Source organism: Typopeltis vanoorti, chromosome 20 (genome assembly GCF_054136105.1).
Source record: "Typopeltis vanoorti isolate ZY-2024b chromosome 20, IOZ_Tvanoo_1.0, whole genome shotgun sequence".
NCBI classification, from domain to species: domain Eukaryota; kingdom Metazoa; phylum Arthropoda; class Arachnida; order Uropygi; family Thelyphonidae; genus Typopeltis; species Typopeltis vanoorti.
The window spans coordinates 83794315-83822282 of NC_143568.1; positions in this window are offsets into that span (position 1 = coordinate 83794315).

A 27968-nucleotide genomic window follows, 5' to 3' on the forward strand; every position below is an offset into this window, starting at 1 on the left:
GCAATTGCTTTTCTTTTTTTTTTATTTTGCAGCTCAAGCTTACTGGTGTTATTCATCCATTTAACTCCCACTTGGTTTACTCTCTGGACTGTACAGTAGGTTTGCAGTTAGCCATTACCGACCTCAAACGCTCCTTAACTACTTTCCATGAACTATCAAAATTTAGCCCTTGCAGCATGGCACTGATCCAAGCAATCTGCTAATCTCCTGTTCAAATCATTCTGCAAGTACTGCATACAGCAGCATACTTGATTACCTACCTTTCTTTGCATCATCATCAGCAAAACAACTGTATGTCACATGTGAAATCCTTTCCAATATCATTAATGTATAGATTAAATAACAATGGACCAAGAACTGATCCTTGAAGCACACCACTGGTTGCTTTGAACCTTGCATATTCCTTCCCCCATGCACGACTCTGATATGTGTCAGTCAACCATCCCCTTATCGAAGCCAATGGTCCACAATACAATCCCATATTATCCAATTTATGCAACTTTTGGAGACTGAGTGAGCAGTTCAATCTCCACTGGTAAAAATCAGAGATATCTGGACCAAGGATATCACTAATTAAGCGACATGCAGTGAAGAGACGGCTAACAAGTCTCTTGTTATCTAATATTACCTAATCTTAATCCATCTGATGTCACCTAACCCAATCACAATAATTTTTTTTATTGTCTGAGGAGTTAGCGCTGAGGAATTCAAACACCCCCTTCCACTTAGCCATTCTTAGATTTTTTCATCACCAACACTTTCAATACCTCGAATATATAAGACGCTGATTCGTTAAATAATTTGCTTAATTTGGTCTATATATACATTTGGTCTGTACATAAATCATACTCGTATATAATTATACATTATATATGTATATCAATATACATATATAATATATATTATATATGTGAGTTAGCCGATCTCATACGGAGGTAGCAGGGTTTTTTCTCTCGGAAACTCGAGTTTTTCATCCAGCATACAGATAAATCGGCCCTTCAGAACAAACGCAGTTTACAGACAAAAGTTACTTGTTGTGGTGGTGGTGGTAATGTTGGGCGGTAGATGGCGCGGATGTAGTTGATTGGTAGTAGAGGTTCGGTAGTAGAGGGAGAAATGTACACAAGGTGTCCTACTTCAATGAGTCTTCGGATTCCTTGGAGGTGTCACGAATAATAATAATAATAATAATAATAATGATAATAATATATATATTATTTATTAGCTATAGTAACATATTTATGAGTTCTGTATTACTTAAAACTTGGTATTTCTAACACTGGCTCCCACTGATGAGACCTCAATAAAGGTCGAAACCGGTCGGGGTAGTAGCCCCTTGCCTTTAATGCATAGCATCATACATCTCCTCAAGGAAATGTGCCTTGTATTAAGAGTAAATATAAAGAATAGTGATCAGAGCTTATTCCACTTTTACCACGAGTTGCCTAAGACTTGCACTACGTACGGATCACCCAGACTTGCACTACTTGCAGACGCAAACTTGACTTACTTGTCTGTTTGCTTACTTGGGAAATGGATTAAAACCTGGTTTATATTTAATGTAGCTTGGTATCTTTAACACACACACACACATGAGCCCTATGCAAGGTTTTATTTTTAATCCCCTTTTTTAAAAAAAAATAAAAAATAAATAAATAAAAACGATAGAAATGGATGGGTAAATTTTTAACGTCGAACCAAAGCGTTACGGAATAAACTCTGCACGGTGGCAAATTTGAAAATTTGAAATTAAAAATATAATACTGATTATTTTTCGATACCCAATTTTGGGTCCCCTTCGTCTGTGCCCTATGCCTGTTAACCCGTCGCAACTGCCTGGTTACGGCACTGTGTGTGTGTGGGGGTGGGGGAGTGGGGTGAGGTGGGGGGGTGATGCTTGGATTTGCTTGGCTATATGACATGATTCAAATATTTAATTAATGACTAGAAGGCAAGAGATAGCAAATTAGAAAAAAATACTGTTTATTATTTGAGCGTACAACTAGTTTCGTTTTAAAAGATTTTCTTCGGGTGCATGACGTGAAAATAAAAATAAAAAAAAAGATATACATTACAAGAGGCAGCTATAAATTAACTTGCAAAAATATTGCTGACATTAGAAGCCGTTCTGGATGCCATAGTGTTACGTCCAAGGACTCATCGATGGGGAGCACCTATTCTACAACTCCGTCTCCACCATTCAATCACCAACTGACCGCAACTACACCATCGCCATCTACCGCCGAACACCACTGCATTTCTGCATACATACAATCACAAATATCCATGCTCACGGCGGGATTCGTACCCGCAGCCTTTTAGGTGGAGAGTGGACACGCTATCCACTCGGCCAACCAGGCCTACGTTAGAAGATTTTCATAACATGAAAAGAAAAATACAAAAGATATACATTACAAGAGGCAGCTATAAATTAACTTGCAAAAATATTTCTGACAGATAGTATCGTTGGCACGTTCACGTGGGCATGATCTTGTGCAAAGTTGGACAGCTAAACAGTGACACCCAGGTAGGTTTTAGCTAAGGTTAGTATTAAGATGGTCCGGACTGTGGACAATTTCTGTTGATTCCACAGTTCTTCTTTCCAGTTCATCGTGGCATCTAAAAATGTATTCTGATTTGTTCCAGATAATTGAATGAATGACAGAATCTTCTTCATTATGGCAAATAGAATTTAAAAATGTGATTGATGGTGCGCTAGCTTTAGTTCTGCCATATGTAATGTCTCTCACATGTTCTTTCATATGCAATCCAATGATTTCCCTTTCTGACTAAAATAGGGCACATTGTAGACACACCAAAGACGAAAAACTTCTGGATATTTTAGACAGTCATGTATTGGTTTAGGTGTACTGAGTAATGAACAGAGTTTGGAAAGAGGAGTAAAAGAAGTGCGAATTTCAAATTTCTTGCGGATTTTAATTAACTTTGGTGAAACTGATCTAATATACGGTAGAGATATAAAGCCTTTCAAATCAGTACTACTCTCCGTACGGTGAACAGGTGGTAGCTGAAGAGTGGCATATAACTTAATTATATTATATATTTTGTTATATATTATCATCTCCTATATACATACTATTATATGGCTTCTTTTTTTATCAAAAAAAATCAGCTAACGCCTATATGTTCCCGTATAGGGAGTAGGCGGGGCCGTTTACCCTATCTAACTTTTGGAGACTGAGTGGGCAGTTCAGTCTCCACTGGTAGCCAATCAGAGAGATAGCTGGCCTAAGGCTATCACTGATTCATCAGTAAGCAGTGAAGAAGGCGGCAAGCTAGTGCCGCTATCTCGTGGTCCCTAACCCTAACACAATATTTTTAATGTCTGAAAATAGTGTGGGTTCAACGGTCGATTTTCTTAAGTTTACGGGACGAAAAACCCGAGTTTCCGAAAGAAAAAACCCGCTAGCCCGTGCCAGAGATCGACTAACTCGGGAACAGGTCGAAAAAAGGCTTAGAAAAATTTCATCTAGTCGGCGACTAGATTTGAACCACCAAATCCTTTCTTCGTGCGGTCAAGCGCCCTAGAGTGCAAACGCTACTTCTACTGAGCTACACATTGAAGAACAAAGTTCCGCTCACTAACTGGGTACGCTCGAAAAATTAAAATTTAAATGAAAAAAAAAAAAAAATAATAATTTCGAATAGGAAATTTGGATATATGATAAAGAATTTCTTTTTTTCCATTTCTTGGGCAGCATATTGCTGGCCAACAAGGTACACCTAATAACTTTACGTGAAACAATAAGTAAATTAAAAAAAAAATTAAGTAAATAAATAGTAAAAAATAAAATATATATTTTAAAAAATATTTTGAATAGCGCATGACTTGCTCACACTTAAAAATGACGTCTTCACACCCTACAAAAAAGTAAATTGTATAGCCACCTGAGAAGTTAAAAGAACTGAAAGAATTTATATGTTTTTCGTATCCCAATAGCTTTAACTATTAGACTCAAGGGCATGTTATGGCTAGGTTCCTTACATTTTATAAACAAAATTCTGGTAACAGTAAGGAATTTATCCAATCTGTATAAGCTGTTGTCTAAGCCAGAACAGTTAAAGAGAGAGATTTTTGATAACTTCTCTTTATATAAGTCAGTTTTCGATTATTTCGTAACGTTTTGGCGACACTTTTCATATGAAGTTATGGAAAAATTATTAAAATGTTTTTAAACTGTTTACATAAGCTTGCTTTGAGATATACATTAAAAAAAAAAAAAAAAGATGGGCTTTAAATACACAGGAACATCCGTTGCCGAAACATCTTAGTCGTATGTCGATTATTTAAATATTTAATGTCATCTATTTCTTGTCACGTGTATAAAATTCTCAACCAACTACTAACCAACCTAATGACATTCCCAAATATCCAAATATAACAGGAACTGATTCTACATGTAACTTCGAGAACGGGAATTATAAACTCGAACAACAAAGAAAACACTTGCATATTTTCATGAAAATAATTGATCGATATGCAATCATGGACACAAGTTACAAGCTTTTTCTTAATTTTTTATAAGCATTTATTATTAAAAAGCATTTTTATACAATTGTAATTTTATGCCCATATTTTTTATCTTTATAAAATATGAATTAAATGCAGATCTAGAATTCTATCGATTTTGAACATTTTTTTTTCTTTCGTAACGCAGAGGTCGATAACAAAATTGGGTTACTTTATTCGGATGATTATCCAGGAATGCGTTAGCAGAGCTAATCTCAGGTGGTATGGTCACTTAAACAGAATGGGCGAGGAAAGATTAGCAAAACAAGTGTTTTCTGCCAGGTTGGCAGCAAAACTACCCAGAGGAAGACCAAGATATAGGTGGATTGATACGGTGCAAAGTGCCTTAGACCAGCGCTTCCCAAACTGTGGGCAGCGGCCCCCTTGAGAGCAGTTAGTTTTGTTGAGGGGAGCCCTGAGAAATAATGAAAACAAATTTAAAATGTTTTAAGACGAAGTGTGCTACGTCAAGTGTGTATGTAAGATGCTAAAAATGTAATATTTGCATTTGATTTTTGCAATATTCGCTGTGTATGTTTTGTATTGAATATAATACAATAAATATTACAATAATATATGTTTATATTACGATTTGGTTTCGAGGGGGCCGTGAAATATTTTAATTTTTCCAAAGGGGGCCCTGACATCCAGAAGTTTAGGAAGCACTGCCTTAGACGATAGAAATATGAGATCTGATAATGTTGGAGTCTTGAAAATGTAACAGACTGATTTGCAGGAAAATTGTAGATAGGAAGTTAGTAATGATGTAATTTTTTTTTCATGTAGTACTATCATATCCTGTACACCCTTTGAGGGTACATGGCAGGAATTTGATGATGATGATGATGATGATGATGATGATATTCGGATGATTTATAATATTGAATAAATTCATTACGAGGCAGTAGGATTTCTAAACTTAACTGAATAATTACTCTAATAAATTTAATATGGAATTCAAGAATAAAAAAAAACAGTATGAAAAAAGACAGGAACATTGAACACATCACCTGCACTATGAATGGAGAATCGATAGAACAAGTAAAACATTTCAGCGATTTGAGCATAATTTTAATAAAAATGGCAAATTAAGCATTGCAAATAAACAACATTATTAGCAAAATAATGTACCATATACCAAAAAAATATACCATACGCTGTATGGTATAAAGTCAAATTAGATAAACCAATAAGAATGAAATTAGTTGCATAAAAGACAGTGAATAACCCATTTTTAACTTTTGGATCAGAAAGCTGGGTTATTACAAATAAAACACTTGATCAAATATGAGAGTTCTGAGATATAGTAGGGAATGGACATTTAGCATCAATGGTAGAAATGCTTAAATATTTACTAAGCTAATCTAAGGCGGGTCATTCAAACAGAATGAAAGAGAGGAAAAGTTAGAAAAATAATGTTTTTTCTTCAGGATGGCAAAGTAAAATAAAAGTAAGACCCAGTGAAGACAAAGATCTAGGTGGAGACATACAGTAAGAAGTGCTTTAGAAGGACGAAATACAAAATGTGATAATAGTGGAGTCCTGACAAATAACATTACATTCGGAGATAAATTGTCAATGGGAAGATTGCCGGCCTGGTTTTGGCCGAGCAGTCGGAGTATCTGCTCTCCAGACAAAGACTGCGGGTTTGATTTCCGACGTGGGCATGGATGTTTGTGATTGTCTGTGGAAATACTACTGGTGGTGGCGGGCGGTAGATCGCGTTGGTGTAGTTGTGATTAGTTATAGTTGGTGGAGACAAAAAGAGATGCAGAGTAGGAGCCCTCCCTCGATGAGTCTTTGGACTCCTTGGAGGTGTTCATGTAATAATAATAATAATAACTGTGATTTAAGCTTTTCATTTAGTCCCATCATAATCCTGTATAATCTTCGGCGAGGGTACTTATGAGGTGTTTGTTCATGATAGAATGCAGAAGAGCCACAAGGCGCTTGTATAGTCATGTCCCATTCAGGAATGTGAATGTAAATACACAAGTGATAATATTCAACAATGAAAAAAATATATATATTAATAATTCATGTACACCATTTTATTCCAGAAACTTAGAAGGGAACATTCTTTGCTCTTAACCTTTTAGCAACTGGTGCTGATTTTAAATTCAACACTAGTATAAGATTAATGGGTCTTTAGCTAAATGAGATCTGAGGTGAAAAGAGCGGTAAAAATCCTAAGTTTCTTATTGAAAAAGTGTCCACTTGTCTGCGATGATCAAATAATGCTAGTATCAGTTCAAAAAATTCCTTGAAAAAGTTTCCTTTAATTGATAACCAGAGCTTCCATATTAGGAGTGCCAATTTTCAATCATGAATATTACTATACGGATAATTCCAGAATAAGACTTTTTACTAAATTAACACGGAGCAAGATAAAATTAATTTCTCCATAATAATTGATTGAGATTTTTTATGAATTGGCTGGTGCCAGAGTTTGTATTTCTAATCAACACAAGGTTGACAATTTACCAACTGGTTGCTTCACTTTTAGTTTTAATTCAAAACTTTAGTCATTATTAGAAACAATTTGTTTTATATTACCTTGAAAGGAATTAAAGAAATACAGAATCTAATATTTTGGATTTATTATTATTTCGGACTCCAAAAGTTATATAGGGCTAAAACCAGCTCGTCAGCTTCCTCTAGGGGAATTAAGGGCGGTAGCGAATTTATTATTATTATTGTTGGTATTCGATTGTTGGAATCGTGTGATATTCCATCATTTTAAAGTCAAAATAAACGAAATCGAGAGGAAGCTGGATTTAACCTCTACTCATCAGGATCGTTGAGTTCAGAGCAGAGTGATGTTTCGAAGATTTTGCGGAGTTTGGCAAACAACTACATATAGCACACGTTTCTGATTAATGGTTGGTATTGGCTCAAATGATGTGGGTTCGATTTTACTGAGTCGGAAAATTAAAAATATAAGTTTACTGGAACAACAGACTTCCTGCATGTTCTAAAGATCGATTAAATCGGGAACTGTTTGAAAAAGGCTGGAAAAATTACTTTGGTCAGCGACTAGAATCGAAAGCATACTCGTAGTGGCCTATTCTGAGTAGCCAGTATAGTTCAATCGGTTTTAAGAAATGCAGGCTCTTCGAATTCGACTGAAGAGGAGTAAGCCTGTCTCCATATGGCGATGAAAGGATTTCCTTAACGTAACTCGAATATTTCTTCCCACACATCCCCCAAATCGCCAAATCAGCAAGAACAACCCACTCATTTGACACCCATAATACACTATGAGGATAGGTTTAAGTGTAAACCTATTTGGAAACGTATTTAGTGCTCTATTAGAGCGCTAATTACGTTTCAAGAAGCCAAAATAATTGCCGTGACAGGCCATTGAGCTACACACGCAAGGGAAGATGGGAATAGCCTTTTTGCTAACACACACAAGCATTATGGAAGCAGGCACATCAACACATAAATAAGGTGGTTTTCTTATTAAAAGAAAGAAAACAATCCTTGAGAGCTTCTGGCAAAAAATAGACATAAATGTCGCTATTTTCATTTACGTTACTTTTGAATTGATAACCAGCTCTCATCAATTCCGATCTTATCACCACTTTCCTGTAAGAAAGTAACAGAAAGAGAATATCTAAGTTAAATTATTGTAATCTTCGTTTGCTTGCTTCTTGTGTAGAAAATTGTGGTTAATTTAAAATTAATAATAGAGGTGAAAGGAAAAATATTAACTGTGTTCCTTATTTCCTAATGTGGTATACTATTAATTTGTAGGGAAAGTTTTGGTTCGAATTGTATCTAATAGAAATTTGATAGTTGTTGGTTGTAATACTATTTAAATACATGCTGAGGATAGTTTATAATAAAGCAGGGTAACTTGATGTTTATTTTCTGTAAGGAAATATTGACGTACTAAAATTATGTACTGCACTTCACTGATAATGGATTGCTTGAAGAAGTCAAGAGAAACATCACTAAAATAATATAAAGTGATGCTCTATTAATGTAATTCTAAGGTAATGTACAAGACAATTCGTGTCAGTCAAAAGGTATGGAAGTGAAACGTGCTTCCACAGTTTGAATCTAGTCCCTACTACAGGAACTTCTTCTAGCCATTGATTTATGAGTCACACCACTCATAAGGTCTGAAAGAAACACTTGCATCCACGGTACTACTAAACCGCCGAAAAAAGGTATTTCTCAGTTCGAATCTAGTCCTTACTACAGGAACTACTTCTAGCCATTGATTCATGAGTTGGTCGATCTCTAGGAGGGGAAAGCCAAATTTTTCACCTTTAAACTCAATAAAACCGACCGTACACATACTATTTCACACAAATAATGTACTGTGTTAGGGACTAGAGACTGAGTGCGCAGTTCAATATCCACCGGTAGCCAATCAGAGATAGTTGGCTGAAGACTATCACTAATTATAAGCGGCAACCGATGAAAAGGCTGGCAAACAAGTGTCACCATCTCTTAGTACCTAACCTAACAAATCATGTTCTTGGGTAAAATAATGTTGATTCCATGGTCGATTTTCTTGAGTATCAGACAAAGCCCAAGTTTCCAGGAGTAAAAAGCAACCTGCAGATGCCAGAGTTCGATTAACTCGGGAACCGGTCGAAGAAAGGCTAAGAAAAAGTTCATCTAGTTGGCGACTACACTTGAACTTATCTATATCTTTGCGAGACAGCGTAGAGGATGCAAGCGCCACTTCCACTGAGCTGTGGAAGTGGCGCTTGGGATATGATATGATATCATATCATATCATATCCCGAGTCTTATTAATTCCCAAATACTTGGTATTCTTTTCAACTCAACACATTACATCTCACTTGACACTCAGAAATCCTGCATTTTTCAAATATAGGTTATAATTACTCTACCAAATTTGGTGAAATTGGGCTTTAATCTCTCAGAAAAATCATTAACCAGAAGACAATTTATTAGGTGCCCCCATCTCACAGACATATTTTAATCACTGTCTCATAGATTATGCATCTCTTATGCATTATACTTCTTCTATTAGCATAGATGAAGAATGTAGAATTGGAATGTTCTGTTGAAATGACCATTATCACTGACGAATTTTCCTGGAGTTTTTTTTTTGTCAACATTCATTTGCTGTCTAGACACACACACACACACACACACACACACACACACACACACACACACACACACACACACACACACACACACACACACACACACACACACACACACACACACACACACACACACACACACACACACACTGACCAAAACGAACAGTTTTGTTGAAATGCGAATTTCAAAAAAATTACTTTTGAAGGTGGGAAACTGAGGTAGACTTTTCTGCGACAGAGATCGACAAAATCTGATTGAAAAGAGGCCTAGAAGAGGTTCTTTTCTGTGAGACTAGAAAGAAATACAACGATCTTTTTTTCCCCCTTTTTATTGATATAGATTATTAGATATAGGCCACTTGGAAATTTATTTAATACTGCGTTTGACTTTCTTTAGCCTGAATTACAGCATATATTCTGTTTGGAAAAGATTCCACAAGGTGTTGGATTGCAAACGGCTCATATTTGAAGGGTTAGGACTTTGCCACTCATCTGCTTTTCTAATATGTCCAATACATTCTTAATGGGGTTCAGATCCAGCATTTTTGGTGGCGAGGGAGGATAGTGCCACTATCATGCTTGCTGAACCATTACTGAACAATTCTTGCGCTTTGGAATGTAGATAGAAGTCTGCGAAACAACCGTCACCTGCTGGATAAAAAGTCAACATTGCAGGATGAACTTGATTGGTAACAATGTTCAGATATTGCTTGAAGGACAGCCGACGTTACAGCTATATTATGGGAAGATCCGTTCCCTACCGAAAGAATATACCCCCACACAATGACCCGACATTCTGAAACTTGAATTGTGTTTATTCTCAAGTCAAGCTGAATTCCTTGCTTCATGTGGTTCCCGCCAAACTCTCTGCATAATGTCGTTCAAATAAAGGTGTATCATGGGTCATCGGATCAAATGACGTCTTCCAGTATCCAGTCACGGCATTTGTTACATCACTGTAGATTTCTTACATCTCAAAGATCAGTGGTTTCCGTAAAGGCATGCGACTGCAAATACCGATCCTCTTCAACTTCCTGAGCATAGTTCGATGAGATATGTGTCGGGAACGGCTTTCATTAAATATTTCAGTCAATTTCTGCACTGAGGAAGTTCTGTTTGTCCGTAAAGCCTTTTCAGACGACGGCGATCGCGTTCCTGACAGATTATCTTAGGATCACAGACACGCCTCTTAGAAAAGCAATGTGAGTTATTTTTCAACTGAATAAACACAAGGGATATCTCACCTATTTTAGTAACCAGTCAGCGCTTTTGTTTTCAAAATCGCGGTTGCAGCCACACTGACACTCACAATAAGCCCATCAGTGGTGCACTCAGGATTTAATATTGGGAGGAGCCGAGTTGAACGGATAAAAATATTTTAAATACAAATTCAATAAAATTCATTCGGTGAATATAAAAATTATTTAAAGAATAAAATCCACTTTTCTTTTTACAAAGCTCTTTGAATTACTCCAGGCATGGTTACATTAATCTTTTTGTGTATATATAGCAAAGCCAATCCTTTCAATCGTGATTGTATCGTGGTAGATCTTAAATAGGTCCTTAAAAGGCATAAGGTAGAAAATGACCGTTCACTGAAGCGTGTTGTTACCGGAAGCGTTGCAAATATTTTTAATAAGTTATAGAGGTTAGGATTTATCATTTTGTCACACTTCGAAATTGCATCAATGACATTTTTGGATGGAGCTATTGCAAACGGTTTTTCAAATTTTTTTATACCAGAACTTGAGCTCGGGCAAACGAAGTAGCGCTGGGTCAGGCCGAGCACTTCGTTCGCCTTGTATTCACAGCGGCCGTAATTCCTGAGAGCTATAGGGTATTCTCATCTAATGTGACGTCTAATTTATAAGTAGTATAGAAATAGAAGACACGGCACAACATAAATTTTAGAAAAATGAATTTTAATTAGGAAAAGATTTTTGGAAAACGGTTTTTTTTCCCCTTTTTCTTTGGGGTGCCAGGTCCTCTTATCCCGCTCTGGTTGCGCCACCGAAGCCCATTATCAAACTCCGAAAGATGGTTTGTTTCTCTCCTTGTGATCAATACTATTGATGATTGCTGACCAGCAGGATTTCTAAATAGTTGCCTAAAATACATGGTGAAGCACATGACCAAGGATTTTGCATATACGCTGCATAAGTGTCGTTTACTTATACCTGCATAAAGGTTTTTAATTAGGAAAAGATTTTTGGAAAATTTTCTAGTATTTTTTTCCCTTTTTCTTTGCGGTTCCAGGGCCTCTTATCCCGCCACTGGGTGCGCACTTCAGTATCTGGTATGTGTAATATGTTGATAGAAGAAACATGAATGCTACAATAAAGTGTCCCAAAAGAGTCCATAGTTATTAGTCATGTTTATAAATACGCAGAGAAAAACTCTTTTAATCCCTAAATGATGAACCAATTACTCCTAAAATTTAGAAACCAGCAGTTGGGTTTAGGGCTGCTTACATGTGCAGTACATGGGAGATAACTGCTGTTGCTGTCGTTTCATATTTTTAACTCCAATTGGTATTATTTTCTTAAATAGTATTAGTTCTGTAGGTGACTTAAAAAACAAAAACAAAAAAAAAAACACATTTGCTTGTCTGCACCAAAATTGACTAATTAGGAAATAGGTTGAAAAAAAAAAGCCACCGTTAAATTTCCTTCAGTCGATGACTAGAATCAAACCTAGAATGATGAAAGCATTACAATAACATTACACATAAAGCAACTGCATTTTATAATAAAATAAATAAAGTAATCCATCATGTAACTTCTTTTATTCCACAAAGGGGGTGATACTGCTTCAGCTCTACTACCCCTTTTTACTTTTTGAAGAGTGGTGTGTACCAGTCTTCATCTTTCAAGCCTTCTGATGGTGAGCTGAATCTGTCAACGAATGAAAACTATTTTTGGAGAGAGAGAGAGAGAGAGTATGCAGACAACTGCAGCTATCTCATGGCAGTAACTCCTAACAGTCTTATTATTGTCTGTAATTTTCCGAATTGTTCTGCTGACTGTTTGAGAAGCGTTTAACAGCAGAATGTTTTTTAGTAAAACCCTATTTATAAATTCCAAATATCGATTTTAAATTCACGAGCCAGTCTTAGAATGCTATTACAAAAATTCGTGTCTTTGGTGAATGCAATCGAACTCATGATCTTCCTTCAGATAGCCATGTGCTACTGATGCAAAACCTATATACAACCATATTTCAACATTTTATACGAAGTTTCTTATTTGCTTTTGCGAATAAAGGAAGATTATTGTATCATTTATTCCAAAAATAACAAAACATAAAATCAAAATAACTATTAAAAAATAAATCCTACTTCTTTTCATTGCTGGTAAGCAAGAAGAGGCTCTGTCTTAGGTCGTACTCTTTTAGTCACTGATAGCTGAGTCAGGGTCTATCAATGATTTCATAGGCGTCGCGTGTGTAGGGGGGAAGAGTCTGAGGCGGAGGAAAGCTATGGCATTGGGGAATTTACCAAGGGAAACTTCCAGTTATTGAATATTTTATCAGTTATTGAAATAGTCACACTGAAAACATGTGGCTACTCATCAAGAGAACCAGTAACCTAGCTGCGCAACTGGAAAGAGTATAGCACAATTTCTGCCATCTCGTAGTCCTAAACCTTTACTGGTATATATTATATGAAATAGCATGCGGTTTATTTTTTTCAACTGAAAACTGATTTTTATGTTAAAATCCTACTAGGATGTTTGTGCATCTGGTATGAGATGTAGTGTCAAAATAAATCTATTCATAGAAAATCTGTATTTACATCTGTGGAAAATTAACTCAAAAAATTAGGTAAAAATGACTTGAATAAAATCTCTAATTAGTGACAGGTACTTCTGCTGGAATATCAACATAAAAATAAAAAAGATAATTAGAAGTAAAGAGGTTAAAAAAAAGAATTAAGAAATCCCAAATTCCTAATATTTTTTCTTAATAATTTATATTTTTTTTTTATTTTTTTTTTTAAAAATCGTTTGACAGCTAGGTTTCACTCCTCACTATTGCAGGATTTACTATATTTCTTTCATGAATCATTAAATGAAAAGTGAAGAGAATATCAGGCATATGCAATGCTGTTTCTGATACTAACTAGAAGAAAGACATGAGTGTGAATATAACCACGAATTTGAGGAAGCAAAAAAAAAAATTTTTTTTTTTCGGGCTACATCTTAATTCTGGATTTTGGTTCGATTATTTTTTTTTTTTCAAAAGGAATTTGGATTTTTAACCACAAATCAAGAAAATTGATTTGTGGTTAAAATGTTAACCACAAATCAATTACAAAATTTACACCCACAAAATTTTAATTAAGAAAAAAGAACATGACCATCTTCGAATATACTGTGATCTACAAACAGATATTGTGGCTTTCTCTGATGCCGAAGTAATAGCAGGTGACGGGATAATTAATAACAACAGACCAGTGATTTGTTCTAGTTTCACACTTGTTGTTAATTTTTGAAATAAATATATCTTATTTCATTAAAAAAAAAAAAACGAGAGCACAGAAATGGCTCTTCTAGAAGTGAAAGTTATTTATATAAAATCAAAGTAAAACACATTCGATCTTTATAAACAAATAAATTTCTATATCTGCCATTATAATCAGAAATTTATTTTCAATACTTGAGACATAAATTTGTCCGAATCGAATTAATATTCTGTTGATGATCATTGAATCAATTATTGACTACAGAGATTATCTACTCTTGATAAAATTTTAATTTGAACTTCAAGATTTTTTATTTACTTCATTAGTTGCCTCCCTTTGCATTGCTAATAGTAAACTCGTTGTAGCGTGAAAGCTGGGGAAATTCTGCTAACAACAATTTTGTCTGTCCATATTTTTTGTGATCATGTTACTAAGTGCAATCTTAAGCTTATACCTGTTAATACTTTATAATGCTAATTAACAAATACGTCTGAAGCTTCGATGTAGGATAGCTCAAAATAAAATTAATTAATTTGTCAAATACAAGCTAAGTTATATTTGAATCTAGTAAGAAAGAATTCCATTCACTAAACATGGTATTGCCTGAACCTCCTGTGTTTATTTCAAATTGTTTTATTTTGTTGACGCTAGGTGGTGGTCAAACCCTCAAACAACATGTTTGCAGACAGTGCATAGTAGGCTCAAGGACGTCCACGTTCTTTTTTTAATAAAAAAATCGCTGAATTTTATTTCTTTTTTTGCAGATAATTTTTCCGTCCTTTCAATAGTATAGGTGTGATATTATTACAAAGTATAGGATTAATAAAATGCAATCTATGCGGACCAGTGAAGTTTATGTAGCGCGTAATCCAGAGCATCGTAAACGGCGACGGCGGTTTTTTTGGCTGTCTGGGTTAGTTTTTTCTCAGCTGCTCGACGGATGCGTCAAGACAGAGTCTTTGACGCTTATTGCTCTTGTTAAGCTGTCAAACCTTGGCAGATTTTATTCTTTTTCCTGCAGTCACTGTACTTTCGACATTTGACGAGTACACTGGTAAAGGAGAAATTCCATTATTTTTCAGTGATAAAGTAACAAACGATCAGTGTAGCTATATGACACAGAATTTGTTGAAAAATTGTGTTGCCAGTGGCACAGTCCTGTGTTGTGTTGTGTCTGGCGCTAACAGACCGACGTGCCTATTCCACCATGTCTGAGAGAGGTAGGACACGCAAAATTCGTGTTAAACCTTGGGATGTGTATTTATTTAAATTTAACGTTTATGTCTGAGAACGATGATCTTAATTTCTGCCGTCGTACTCGTTTATTTTATAGCTAACTATGCTGCGATTTTGGATTTGTTTTGTTTCCGATCGCATTTTTAAAAATTAAATTATTAGAAAATATTTATTAATAATTTAATGAATGCTTTAAAGTTATATTTACACGTGTTCAACTTTAATGCTAGACATTTCCATCAAAATTTTAGTAGTTTTTATCACTTACTTTGACAGAATGGGTTTACAGACGATGTTCGTTTTCGTGACTTTTTTTTATATGTAGTTGTATATACGAGAATAATTGCCAGATAGACAAATTCTTAATATCGAAGATAAGATATCGCTTTCTGCTGCTGAAGTTAATTGAAATATTTGGAGCAGTCACAATTGATGAAGCTCTTATTTATTATTATTTTTTCATATGTTGAAGTTCTGCAACCATGAACAGTTTATTTTAATTACTGTTATTGGTTACTTAAAATAATTTTAATTATTAGAATAAAGTACTATGTTAAAGTAATTAACTGAGTAGTTCCTATCTTATTAGTTCTCGAACTTAACTTTGATTTCTCAAGCCCACACACACTTCTGGGACCGAACATAAGTTTGAGCTTATAACGGAAAGCCAGAATGTGTTGCATTATGAATACAATACCTCGACATAATATTTTTAATGAAATGTACTTTTTACATGAAGTAAACGTTTTGCTACCATAGAGAAAAAGTTACAACCAAAAATTTTGCAGAGGATCAGAAAAGAATATTATTTTAATTTACTAGCGAAATAGTGGAACAAATTCTGTTAAATATTTTTACTACAAAAAAAAAAAAAAAACATTTTTCGAACTGAAGTTATGTAACGTGAATTTTGATAATAACTGAGAAAATTATGACTAAAATTTCCAGACTTGTTCCTTATACGTTTTTAGCTTAAAACGTTGGCATTCAAGTCAGATTAAGGATTATATAAGCCCACAAGTCAGTATGTTGATATTTGGCTTATGAGATTGTCAGAATTTTTAGGCAGAATCGCTTAAATTATCTCACTAGCTATATAGACATTTTAAAATTGATAGTATCTGTTAACATGTATGTAAAAAAAATAATAAATATGGCTACAGTAATGTTGACTTCTGCATAGATAAACTGTTTAATTACATTTTGTTCTATCTTGCTGTCCTGAATAAAGCATTTCTTTCCAATGCAGTCCTCTTTTTGAAAAGGATTAAAGCAACATCCATTTATCTTTGTATTCTGAATTAAGTAATATAAGATCTAAACTTCAGTATTAAGTAAATTATTAATCATTTAAATTTTAAGATGTCATCACTCTTCAGCTATTAAATAATCCCTTATTTATTTATTTTTTGAAAATATGTAAGGGCTTAATATATTACAACAGTGCCCTAGCCTTATGGAATAACATTGCAGCTATTCTTCACCATAAAGGATTTTCATCCATAAGAATGGTTTAGACACATTCATTGTGCTGTAATATATTAGTGGCTCAAATTTGTTTTCCTGCTAATCACCAAATGTTGAATGCAGATATTTTCATGTGGTTTTAAAAGAACTTTCAAAGTTCTGCTTGGCATTTGTACTCTTGTTAAACTAAAAAATTGAGCTTTTCAGAAATCTAAATCAAAAGTTAGAATATGCATAATGAACTTACTATGAAATAAGCAAAATAGATGTTTTAAATGAAGTATAAATTTGTGGAATGTAACATGCATAACATACCATATCACAAATAATATGCAGTGCATATTTTATTAATTATTCATTTCACTATTATATATTGAATTTAATTCAGTATTATTTGTGGATGCTTTTTTATATCCTAGTAAAGTCTTAATTGACAGAATTACTAGTATAACTTATTCTTGAGATTTTCATGTCTCCAAGTGAAGCCAGTTTCAGACTTCACAGTTTCCACAAAAAAAAAAAAAAAACAGTTTTTGTACTCTACAAAAACCAAAAACTGACTTATTGAGCACCTGTGGATCAGTACACTGATTTCTCATGACCATAATTGCCACATACTGATCCACAAATTTCATTCAGAAATTCTCACTTCAAACTAGTGAGAAATTTGTATTCAAGTTACCATATGTTGGATAACCTATGCCAATCTCTCCTTAACTTAATTTACTAACTTAACATTTTAAATATTCTTATCTTTTCCTTATTATAACTTCCCAAGGTATAATCTAATGTTCCTATGTTCTGATCCAAGAGTTCTCCATAAAAATAAAAATTTTGCTTATCTCTTTATATCAGAGATTACAAAAGGAGCAACATGAACCAAGAAGTACAGAGATAATATTCCTATTTTTTTCATTTGTCATCTATTTCTGAATGGTCTAGCTTTGTTATTTGTTTTATCCTTTTTACAAATTGTCTGATATGGTTGCTCTGACAAAATTTAGGTGGATATGATTAGCAGTGAGTGAAAAGCAGATCAGTATTGGGAGCATAGGTTAATAGCAGGATGCAGTACATGAAAGTATAACAGTAAATTTCTTAATAGTCTTTCCCTCCTCCCCCATATATTATTATTATGGATTACTGTGTAATGTGGTGGTGTAAGAGACAAGTGTCGGTTTTAGTTAAAAGCATCTCAAAAAGTTTTAATGGAGGTATTGAGAGAGTCAATTTATTTCCAGAAAAAACTTGTGTGCAGGTGTGTAGGATATTCATCTGTTAGAATAATTTCATAATATTCTGCTAGAATATAATAAATGATAAATATATAATTTAAAAAATATAGAAATGTATTGTGACTATCATAATTACGGAAATTAAAAATGCTACTGTATTCATCATTTATGCTCTTAGATCTGGGTAGTGGTCCTAATTATCTTTTTTCCTTTTCAACATCTGTTGAGTTCAATTAGGTTGTTTTGAATTATGGCCAAAAAATCTAAAGCTCTGAGGCCATATCTGATGACAGGTAGTCAGATAAGTTGCTGGCCTGGTTGGCTGAGTGGTTAGCGTATTCGCTCTTCAGTCAAAAGGCTGCAGATTCGAATCCTGCTGTGGGCATGGATGTTTGTGATCGTCTGTGAAAATACTAGTGGTGGTGATGGTGGTGGGCGGCAGATGGTGTTGGTGTAGTTGCGGTTCATTGTAGTTGGTGGATTGAGTGGTGGAGATAGAGTTGTAGAGTAAGTGCCCTCCCTTGATGAGTCTTTGGACTCCCTGGAGGTGTCAAATAATAATAATAAGTTCTTGTTCCATTGATAAATGAAATTCTTGTTTCATTTGATAATAAGTTCTTGTTCCATTGATCAGAGCAAGAGACAGAAGACAACTTACAGAGACCTACTGTGTGAGTAACAACACAAGGGGAGATTAGTAATGCTGGGGTGTTTGAGATTATTTCCAAACTTCTGGTTATAAATGGTTAACATCTCCATCCAACAGGCTGTGGTTTCAAATGGATGTATTCTAATCTTTAGAGGTACCTATGGCATAGTATATTTAATAATGAAACGCATAAAAACCACAGTAATAACTTTTAATTAATAAAGGTACAAATATTTCGTACTGAAATTAACAGTACATCTTTAGTGTCATACAAACAGTTAAAAGAATGGAATACAAAGTAAAGAACAGTCAGTGGATCACCAATTAACATAGTTTCACCATTGCTAGGAGATTAATTACTAAATATTATTAAATAATCCTTTAAAGATAATTAATTTTTATTGATGGTTGCATAAAATAAAGTCTCCCAGATTTTTGAGAAAGTGAGACAGTCATTTCGATTTAGATTTGGCTGATGTAAAATAGCTTCACAACTTTCTTTAAAAAGGCGTTCTTATTTGAACCTGCATCTATGGAGGAGAAGAGCACTTTATCCCACTGGATACTTAGGACTTGAAAGTATTGTTAAAGGTAGTGAAAGAAAAGAGTGACAGAGTTAGGATGGTGAGTCTGTTGCCGCGGTACGACAGAGAGGAGTTTAGAAGGAGGGCCATAATCGCAAATGACTTTATGCGCAGGTTATGCAGACGGTGTGGTGTGGAATTTGTGGACGTGTGGAATGAGTTTGATGGGCGAAAGGATTTATACAAGATGGATGGCCTGCATTTGAATGGATTTGGTGCGTGGAGACTGGAAAAAGTGTTGCTGAATGAAGTGAAAATGGATGTGCAGAACCAGGGAAACTAGAACTACCAAGGGGGGGGGGAGAAGTGGATATGCAGACATCAGTGAGACAGGTGAGTGTAAGAATGTATGTAATGTACCCGAAGGCCAGTACTAAGGACAAGAAATCGGAATGGGATAGTTAGAATAACTCAAGATAGGGGTGGGACAAAGGGACCTCTGGATTTCATGCATACTAATGCCAGGAGTATTAGGAACAAGAAGGAAGAATTTTTGGCCTTGACTCTTCCTGGCCGCAGGTTATTGGCATTAGTGAATTGGCTTAAAAAGTTCTTTGTTCAGTCTCTAGAGTAGGACTAGGTAACAATGAATAAAAGTAATAATTAAAATAGAAAAAAAAAATTCTTAGTCTTCCTATGGTACTAATGTACCATTAGTTTAAAACCTTTAATGAGCAGGATGTTGCTCTCTAGTTGCTCAGCACCGAGTTCAAATCCCATATACGATATGAAGAACCTTTGTAGTGGTTTCTATGTTGAAGGTTAGTTAGCCTGCAATTAATTTTCCATTCAAACAGAAACAACAGCAACGTTACTCAAGTTAGAAGGACAGAAAAATGTGAAGTGGATGAATTAGAGGGTGAAAAATTGCAACTATAGAAGATGTTATGAAGGAAGTATTAAGCAAGAGGATGCTCAGTAGCTGCAAGTCAAGCATACTGCTATGTGGCAATATTGACAAGTAGAAATGAGGTGGTTCTTTTCCTACAAGGATATGATTACTATGTAGGGAGTTGATTACTTATCATGGTAGTGTTACAGAAATTCTGTTAATAGAAGGAGGTAAGGTAGATAATTTCAGGATTACCAAATGTATCCTTTTAGGATGGGGTGAGATAGTGTAAATTGCACAGTCTGATAATTAGGAGATGGAGTGATGTGATAAAGGTGTATTATTGAGAAGTAGATAAACACTTTTCAGTAACTTGAGGTCATCTTGAGAAGCTGCATGAAAGTTGGATGAGTAGGAGTGAGAGGAGTAGATGTTTTTGGATAGAGAGGTGATGGGAGATTATAAGACACTTTCCAGAAAGTGTTGTTATTACGTGACACTTCCACGGACTCATTGTGGGAGGGCACAAGTTTCCACGAGGAAAAAACCTGCTACCTCCATATGACATCTGCTAACTCACCATCAATTGAAAACATCAATACTGAATGAATTTAGTGTTGTAGCATTTAGGATATGTTTTCAATTATGACTTTTGATTCCATTGAGGTATGCTATGATAATATTTAAATTGATGGCATGTATAATAGATTGGTTGATTATCAGTTAGTGCATATTTGTAATTGGGTAGCATGGTCTCAGAAAAGCAATGTAACAGGGGTTTTCAAGTAAAAACCCTTTTACTTGTGCTGCTGCTTTTTAACCTCCCTGATAATATAGTTCCTCTGGTTTGAAAGCAGATGGTGGGTGAAGGTGATGCAAAGTAGAGAGAGAGAGAGAGGATGTATATAGATTGTAGATGATGCAAAATTGAGAGAATTGCAGCAAATTCTATCCCTTGTACCAACCACTGAAAGAATAATTGTATCCTTTTTTTATGACAGTAGAATGAAAGAAAATGAGGAAAAATCAGTTACTTCTATTTAATTTTAAATTACACAGTCCACATTTACTATTAATGTCATTAACATTAATACTAAATCTGGCCCCTGATTAATAATTAAACAGTTGGCTGGAATTTTATAAGATATGGCTGGAACTTTAAAGAGCTGGCTGGAACTGAATGACATAAAAAGACTCAAGAAAGAATTAAATGGAGAACTTGGGGGGGGGGGGGGGCTTCTTCCATCAGTTACAGAAAGTGGCTGAAGAAATACTACACTTAAGCAATCATGAGAAGCACTTCAGAGATAAATTCTTTCAGAAATTCTTTTCTGCTTGATCAGATTGTTTATCCGAGATTACAATTGCAACTGATGTAATTTAGGCCATAAATTTTTGCTTGGTTGAACAGCGGGAAGGAGTCATGACAAGGGGCCGTCCCTGGAAGTTATGAAAGGAAACTGTGAGAAAGAGGATGAGAAGCAGTTTCTTTGCATGGAGGATGGTTGAGCCATGGAATGCATTGCCTGATAGAGTGGTGAGAGCAAGAACGGTCAATGCATTTAAGGAGTGGTATGATAGACTGTGTTTCCTAGGAGGGACCTCCCTCGATGAGTCTTGATAGACTTGTGTTTCTTAGAAAGGACCTCCCACAATGAGTCTTTTGACTCCATGGAGGCCTGAATAATAATAATAATAAATTGAATCTGGTCTGTACCTTGTTTTAATTTTTAATATGCATCATTGTAGAAAAGCCATTCTCATGGCAATACATTTGGCAATTGGAATTAACATTTTTAGAGGTCTGTCAGAGAGAATCATGTATTCCCAACAACTTTTGCCAAATCAGATTCTGGAAGTCTGGTTTTGATATGTTATTTTCAGGCCAATGAATTCATTTGTATGGCCACCCACATCTTTTCTGTATTGAAAAAGATCTCATAACCCAAGTATTCATATGGTGTTCTAGATTTGAAAAATATGTTTATCTAGTCTTTCAAAGACAGTGTGTGTTGATTGAGGCCATCAATAAATGAACATTTCACCTTGTTTATATGGTGAAGATTTATCAATTACAACACATGGATACATCACTAGCTTCAGTTCTAATTGATGAAAGTAGATCCTATTAAAAAAAAAAAAGCAGTCTTGTCATTAACTAAGAATATTAGGAATTTCTTTTTTTAGCGGGAGGCTAAGCTGATTGATTTCATTAAAAATTTTTTCATTAAGGAATATGATTTGGAATAAATTTATGATCTATTATTTTCATATATATTTTAAATATAAAGGTATCGTACAATGGATGTTTCTTCTCTAACTTGAAAAACATGCAGATAATAATTACACTACCGTATACCTGAGCGAATGAAATTTAGCTCCAACCTCTTTAAAATGTTCAAAAAAAAAAAATGTGCCAGTATCACTTATTATGTGATTGGAGAGAGGGCTACAGCTATAGCATAGAATGAGAAAATAGGCATAAAGATCAGTGCTGCTTGGGCACTAATATCAAGGGCTGTAATAACTATTAATGTATTTTGAGGGCTAGGAGATTAAATAAGATAGGATTAAAATGGATGAATAGAGATTTTAATCTCTATTCATCCATTTCAATCTGGAAAAAAGGCATTATGGTGACGGTATAAATCAAATTCTATTAATCAGGTGCATGGGGATTATAAAGATCAGATTATAAATCTTTGGTTGATAAGGATAACCATAGTGCAGTATTAGTAGCAGTTGGCCAATCAGGACAGAAAGTTCTACAGAGTTCTTTGTGTGTGTGCGCTAAATATAAGAAAGAAGGATTATGGAGATGTTAGTGAAAGAGAATGGTAGATTGGTAAGCAATTCAGAAGACATAGTTGAGATATTCAAGGAGCAAGTCATCAAGGTATTTCATTCTCATAAGTGTGACATCATGAGGATCTCAAATATAGAAGGTAGTACAATGGAGAAAGGACTGATGATGAGTGAGTAGGATTTGTAATTAATAAAACAGTGTTAATAAGGAAGTAGTACTCGATATATTGCTGCATTCCTTAAAGATATGTTCTGCCAAATTAATGGCAACCTTCACATACTTAACAAGAGTCTTGCAACTAAGTGAGTGCCAGAGGTGGTGGAAAGGGTATGTATACAGATGCACAGTATACATTTGGCAGGGAAATTTTGATGAGATGAGAGAAGAATGATGGATTTGGGAATGGTTGTAGACAGGGACCTGAAATTTAGGCATCACATTGCTAAAATTGTGAGGACATTATTATTATTAACATCTGGCCTCCATGGAGTCAGAGACTCATTATGGGAGGTACACACTATTGCACACAATGCTCATCCAACCATGCTTTCAACTAATTCAGTGTATTTACATTCACAACACACTCAAGCAGTGCCTTCCACTCACCAACCACTCTCCATGCAAAGAACCTGCTCCTCTGCTCACATCCTCCTTATACAGTTTCCAGTGATGGCCTCTTGTTCTACCCCCTCTCCCATTCTAGAAAAATCTCTTCCATGTCAACCTGATAAAACAACCCCTGACTAGTTTATGTCTTAATCATATCCCTCCCCCTTTCCTCTTATTCATGAGGCTTTGCAACTTGCATTCTCTCAACCTGTCCTTGTCCTCCACATTCCAAAGACCCCTGATCACTGTTGTAAATCTTCTCTGAGCCCTTTCCAACATAACCTCGTCACCATGAAAACCCAGCCACCAAATCCGTGCACAATAATCCATATGAAGCCTGATCAAGGCCTTATACAATGGCATCATAACCTCTCTATTTCTGAATGTCAGTGTCTTCTGCATCATTGCCATTATCCGATGTGACGTCTTCACAACTTGTGCAGTGTGGCCCCTGAATTTCATGTCCTTGTCCACCATCATTCCTAGATCTCTTATCTCCTTCTACTTCCTTTGCATCCCATCATTGCTTACCAAATCTCAAAACTTTACACTTTGCAACATAGAACTGATAATTCCACTTAATTGCCCATTCAAGTACTCTTGTAAGGCCATAACATCTGCTTGACTCTGCATTGCTCTACCCTACAGAAGATGTTATAAAGGAGGTAGTAAGCAAGAGGATGCTCAGTAGTTGCATGCCATGCAAGCAAAGAACAAGCCAAGCATACTGCTATGTGATGATATTAACAAGTAGAAATGAGGTGGTTCTTTTCCTACAAGGATATGATTGCTTGACTACTATGTAGAGAGTTGATTACTTATCAAGGTAGTGATACAGAAATTCTGTTAGTAGAAGGAGATAAGGTATGGGGGGTGGTCTGAAAAGTTCTCATCCTTAACCATAGATGGCAACACTATCGGCAAGATTTTTTTTTTCTAAGTTGGTACATGTGTCATAAGCATCATGTGAAATTGCAGGTCATTCTATCAAGTAGTTTGTTTTATACAGCTGTCTGAAGCAAAAGTGTTGTCTGTATCACTTGAAATGGATAAAATTGAGTATCGTGCGGTTATAAAATTCTTTATAAAAGAAGGTTTAATGCCAAAAGAAATTCATTCGAAGTTCATAAAAGTTTATGGGCACTCTTCTCCTTTGTTTTTGACAATTAAGAAATGGGCTGCCAAGTTTAAACATTGTAAGCAGGCATGCCAATGCTGTTGCCATTTCCCTGGAACATTCCCTTAAGATGCTTAGTGATATGTCATCAAATCCTATCGCCTTATTGACATCAAGTTTATTTATTTCCTCAAATACCTCCTGCTCACTCACAATTAAACCATTCTCTCTTATGTCTTCTACACTTAAATTCCTCATGATTCCACCCTGATCAGGATGAAACACACTTATAAAATTGATCTTTGAATACCTCAACAATGGCTTCTGTAGCAGTTACCATTCTACCACTTTCATCCATTAACATCATCTTGCCATGATCATTCTTCCTTCTACTTGCCACACATCTCTTAAAAACACTCTAGAGTTTTTCTTCACCTGATTTGCCAATTTCTGCTCATACTGCACTTTTGTTTTCCTTACTGAGTCACTCTCCTAGCTTGTTCTTTACACTCTTCATGTAACTAATTATTACCATTATTCATCTTTATATTCTTATAAAGGGGGTTATAGTCTTTGGAAAATAGTTCATGGGGAAAGGCTGTTCAGAAAACATGCAATGAAAGATAAGTGGGACTAGCAGGTTTCGTGGTTAGCAGTTAATCAGTGAATGAATGTTGAGTATCTATTTTTCATGTTATTGTAGGTTCAGTAGAAAAGGGTGAATGCTCAATGCCATTTTTGTGGAATAGCGCCCATAAAATTACACATAGAAAAGACATAAAATCAAAATATTAACCCTTTGGAGGTCGCAGCTGATCTGACAGATACAAACAAATTGTTTAATATAAATATTCTTACACATATCCAGTGTATAGCTTGGAGGTCATGAGTAGCTGCGCATGCATATATTATGAGTGATATTCCACACTGTTTATGCGGTCAGTTTTGGTTTAACACATGTTATGTAAAGGTGTGTGATATTTCATAGTAAATTGTATCTGAAAGATACCACGACCTCTGATGTCAGTATAGTATTGGTTTAGTTTTTTTTTTTTATTTACCGTTGAAAATGGCTGGTAAAATATATCTCTTGGTTAATCCATCAGATGTTGAAGAGATTCAGCGATTTTGTTACTCAAGTCTGATGATGAGAATGATAGAGCCGAATGCGAAAAGGAAAGTGATATTTGATAGTAAATTGTATTCGATGTCAGTATAGTATTGGTTTAGTTGTTTTTTTCTGTGTTCAATAATTTCTAGATTGTAACTGAAAATAAATAAACCATTATTTATTTTCAGTTACTCTAATACTCTCACTAATACTAGTGAGAGTATTAGAGTGCAAAAACAGAGGGTGAAAGAATTAATAATTGTGGCAGGTACGAATGAATTGAAAGGTGATAAATTTTTTATGAGAGAGGACTTGAAAGTATTGTTAAAGGTAGCGAAAGAAAAGAGTGACAGAGTTAGAATGGTGAGTCTGTTACCGCGGTATGACAGAGAGGAGTTTAGAAGGAGGGCCATAATCGCAAATGACATTATGCGCAGGTTATGCGGACGGTGTGGTGTGGAATTCGTGGACGTGTGGAATGAGTTTGATGGGCGAAAGGACTTATACAAGATGGATGGCCTGCATTTGAATGGACTTGGTGTGCGGAGACTGGAAAAAGTGTTGCTGAATGAAGTGAAAATGGATGTGCAGAACCAGGGAAACTAGAACTACCAAGGAGGGGGGGGGGAAGTGGATATCCAGACATCAGTGAGACAGTTGAGTGTAAAAATGTATATAATGTACCTGAGCCAGCACTAAGGACAAAAAATGGGAATGGGACATTTAGAATAACACATCAAGATAGGGGTGGGACAAAGGGATCACTGCAATTCATGTATACTAATGCCAGGAGTATTAGGAACAAGAATGAAGAATTTTTGGCCTTGATTGGCTCTTCCTGGCCACAGGTTATTGGCATTAGTGAAACATGGCTGATGGAAGATGATATAGTTAGTGGGATAGAATGTGTTGGTTATAATATGTTTAGGAGGGACAGAGAGAATAAAATTGGGGGAGGGGTGTTATTGATGATAGCTGATGAACTGCAGCCAAGGAGAATTGAAGTATTGCAGGATAATGAAAGGAGCTCATTTGAGGCTATTTGGTGTGAGATTGACACTGGCAGAATAAAATATACAGTTGGGTGCTGCTATAGACCAGGTGATGGAATAGATGGTGGAGATGGTATGCATAAACAAATTGATGAAATGAGTGGAAGGAGGGTAATTATTATGGGGGATTTCAACTATGGTAACATTGATTGGAAGGAGGAGAGGACACATGTGAGGAAGGAAATGGATTTTATTCAATTATTAAAGGATAACTATCTGAAACAGCATGTAATTGAAAATACTAGGGGTGTGAGAGTGCTTGACCTGGTAATTGCATCTCAAAATTTGACTGTAATGAATATGACCATGTTGCCACCTATTGGTGAGAGTGATCATAAGGTCTTGACCTGGGAGGTGGCTAAAGGTGTGCAATTTGTGATTAAGACAGGGTATATATGGAATTACCGTGCTGGCAAGTATGACAAGCTTAGGAGATTGCTTGGATCAGTGCCATGGCATGTACAACTGCAAGGGCTGGACGTCAATAGAGCATGGGAAGTGGTCAAAGAGCATTTACAGGAGGTTATGGCTGATTGTATACCTAAGGTCCGAATAGTGAAACAAGTAGGGGTTAAATGGATGAATAACACCATTAAGCTTGAGCTGCAAAAAAAGAAACAACTATGGAGGGAATTTAAAGAAAGGGGTGACCTGCAGGCACACGAACGGTATAAAGTGCAGGCCAGAAGGGTAACAAGTGTGGTATAAACAGCAAAAGCCGATTATGAAAGGAAACTAGCTATGCAAGCAAAAGAGAATCCCAAACAGTTCTTTCAATATGCTGCAAGCAAGAAAAAAACTGTACATGGCAAAATGATTTTACGGAATGACGATGGTAAAGAGTTCACTGAACCAGTCGATATAGTGGAGTTACTGAGCGCGCACTTTGCAAAAGTATATCATCTAGGTGGTGATGTTGAAAAAATGAATGAACCATTAGTTTATACGGGAATTGTGATGAATGAAGTGGAGGTGAATAGTCTATTACAGAACCTTAATGTGAATACATCTGTGGGATTGGATGGTATACCGGCACGGGTCTTGCATGAAGCGGCTAAGGAATTATCAGTGCCCTTGACCATGTTGTTTAATCTGAGTCTCGGGTCTGGCTTAGTCCCGAAGGCGTGGAAAGAGGGGAAAATAGTTTCACTGCATAAAGGAGGATCCAAGACTATGGTTGC